The sequence below is a fragment of the Myotis brandtii genome, unplaced genomic scaffold, assembly GCF_000412655.1.
Source record: "Myotis brandtii unplaced genomic scaffold, ASM41265v1 scaffold742, whole genome shotgun sequence".
NCBI lineage: Eukaryota > Metazoa > Chordata > Mammalia > Chiroptera > Vespertilionidae > Myotis > Myotis brandtii.
Genome location: NW_005370956.1, coordinates 273,181 through 276,617, shown reverse-complemented (window position 1 = coordinate 276,617; position 3,437 = coordinate 273,181).

Here is a 3,437-nt window from a genome sequence, read left to right as displayed (position 1 = left end):
GGCATGCCTTTTTCCTGTCAGGTAGTCAGGACATTATTGAAGTTCCCTGCAATACACTGTTCCTCTGTGTTGTAAACCGCAGTCCTGATTTTAAAGCAGGCAATATTTCTTTGTTTCCCAGACTGCCTTTATTTGTATTTACAGAAGAATCAATTTGTGATTCAGCCCCTGGGTGGCACTGTTTCTGGATTGACCTCTGGGGCTATAAGTCCTCTCTAGCCAATATTTAGATTTTGTTTTCCCTGTCGCACTTAATACTGGTTTGGGAGGATCAACTGCCCCAGAGCTGGTTCCCTGATTGTTACTCCCTGCTCTGATCCCCAGGTTCCATAAAAACAACTTTCCCCTGCAGTCTCTGTGAGTGTTCCCAATTGGGCGATCCTATATATTGGGTTTAGTAATCAAAAGCCAGGATTTAAAGTGAAAAAAAAAGAGCCAGAGTAAGTAAGAAGGAAAGGGGGGGGCAGAGAGAGAGAGTCAGAGAGGGAAATATCTATTGGTTGCCTCTCCTACATGCTTTAACTGGAGACCAACCAAACCCACAACCTAGTACATGCCCTGACCAAGAATCAAACCCTCAACCTTTCAATGTCGGACAATGCTCCAACCAACTTAGCCATACCAGCCATGGCTCTTATTATTCTCTTGATGTTATTTTTTGCAGAACAGAAGTTTGAACTTTTAAAGGAGCTCAGCTTGTAAATTATTTATTTTATGCTTCATTCCTTTGATGTTATTTCTAAAATGTCATTGCAATATCCAAAGTCATCAAGATTTTCTTCTATGTTATCTTCTGGATTTTTATAGTTTTGCATTATGCATTTAGGCCTATGACCTATTTTGAGCTACTTTTTTAGTGATGGGTATAAATCTGTGTCTAGATTCATTTCTTTTTTACATTGATGTCCAGTTGTTCTAGTACCTGTGTTGAGAAGACTACCTTTGCTCCATCGTATTGTCTTTGCTCTTTTTCAGAGATTAGTTTACTTTTATCGGTGAGTCAGTTTCTGAACTCTTGCTTCTGTTCTATTTAACTATTTGTCTTTTATCTCACCAATATCATATATTCTTAATTATTGTAACTTTACAGTAAGTCTTGATGTCACATAGTGTACATATTTCATTTTTTTCTTTACTTCAATATCAGGTTGGCTCTTCTGGGTCTTTTGCCTTATTCTATGTACTTCACAATCAGCTTTTTGATGTGCAACAAATAACTTGCTGAAATGTTGATTGGAATTGTATTGAATCCAGAGATCAAATGAGGAAGAACTGACATCTTAACAATATTGAATCTTCTTGTCCATGAACATGGAGTATCATCATTCCATTTGTTTAATTATTCTTTGATTTTGTTCATCAGAGTTTTGTAGTTTTTCTCACATAGATCTTGTACATATTTTTCTACATTTATAGCTAAGTATTTAAGTTTCTTGGTGCTAATATAAATGGCATTTTGTTAAAATTTTAATTCCACTTTTTCAGTTTAAGTATACAGGGTTTTTGTTTTTTGTTGTTGTTGTTGTTTTTTATTTTAGATTTTCTACATAACTGATCATGTCATCTGTGAATAAAGACATATTATGTATTCCTTTGCAGTCTGTATACTTATTTCCTTTTATTGTCTTATTACATTAGCTAGTATTTACAGCACAATGTTGAAATGTAGTGGTGAGATGGGACATACTTGCTTTATTTCTGATCTTAATAGAAAAGGTTCAAGTTTCTTACCATCAATGATGTTAGCTGTGGGCTTTTTTGTAGATCTTTATCAAGTTGAGGAAGATCCTCTTCCTAGTTTGCTAAGAGTTTTTATCATAAATGGGTGCTAAATTTTGTTGAATGCTTTTGTTGCATCTATTGAGTACAGTTTTTTTTTAGTTCGTTGATATGATGGATTACTTTAATTGATTTTTAAATTTTGAACAAGTCATATATACCTCAGGTAAATCTCACTTGGTCATGGTCAATACTTCATTGTATATACATTGTTATATTTGATTGGGCAAATATTTTGTGAATATTTTACTAATATTCATGAGAGATATTAGTCTGTTATTTCCTTTTCTTGTAATATCTTTATCCAGTTTGCTATTAGGTTAATGCTGGCTCATAGCATTACTAAGGGAATATTCCCCCTGCTTTTATCTTCTGAAAGAGATTGTAGAGAACTGGTATAATTTTGGTTAAACTTATGATAGATGTTTATTTATATTAACATTTAAAAGTTTGATGGAATTTATTAATGAATACATATGTACCTGGTGTTTTCGGTTTTGGAGGTTTATTAGTTATCAATTCAATTCATTTAATAGTTATACCTTTTTAAAATATTTATTCATTTAATTGATTAGGGTGACATTGGTCAACATGAACATATAGGTTTCAGGTGTGGATTTCTATGTTATAAGGTCTGTATATTGCCCTGTGTGCCTACCACACAAAGTCAAATTTTCTCCTGTCACCTTATATTAGGAACCCCTGATCCCCCAACTCCTACTCTCTGGCAACCACCACCTGTTGTTTGTGTTCATGAGTTTGTTTTATATACCACATATGAATGAAATCATATGTTTCTTAGCTTTTTGTGACTGACTTATTTACCTTAGCATACTAGTAATGTTCTCAAGGTCCATCCATGTGGTTGCAAATGACACTATTTCACTCTTTCTTATGACTGAGTAGTATTCCTTTGTGTATAACCACATCTTCTTTATCCAGTTCTCTATCCCTGGACACTTTGGTTGTTTCCATGTCTTGGCCACCATGAATAATGCTTCAGTGAACATAGGGGTGCATATATCTTTGCAAATACGTGATTTTGAGTTTTTCAGATATATACCCAGGAAAGGGAATCTTGGGTCTTATGGTAACTTTATTTTTAATTTTTTGAGGAATTGCCAGACTGCTTTCCATAGTGGCTATACCAGTTTACATTCTCACTAGGAGTGAATTAGGGTTCACTTTCTTCCACAACCACTCCAACACTTAGTATTGCTTGTCTTGTTGATAATGGACACATTAATAGGTGTAAGATAGTATCTCATTATAGTTCTGATTTGCATTTCCCTAATTGCCAGGGATGTTGAACATCTTTACATATATCTATTGGCTGTTCATATGTCTTCTGGGGAGAGGTGTATTTTCAGGTGTTCTGCCCACTTTTTGATTGGGTTATTTGTTTGGTGTTGAGTTTTATGAGTTCCTTATATATTTTGGAAATTAAGCCTTTGTAAGAGCAACTGTTTGCAAATATCACCTACCACCTGGTTGTCTGCCTCTTTGTTTTGTTGTCAGTTTATTTTTCTGTGCAGAAGCTTTTTAGTTTGATATAGTCCCATTCATTTATTTTTGCCTTTACTTCCCTTGCCTTTGGGGTCAAGTTCATAAAATGTTTTCTACAAACAAGGTCCATAAGTTTGGTACTTCTATTTTCT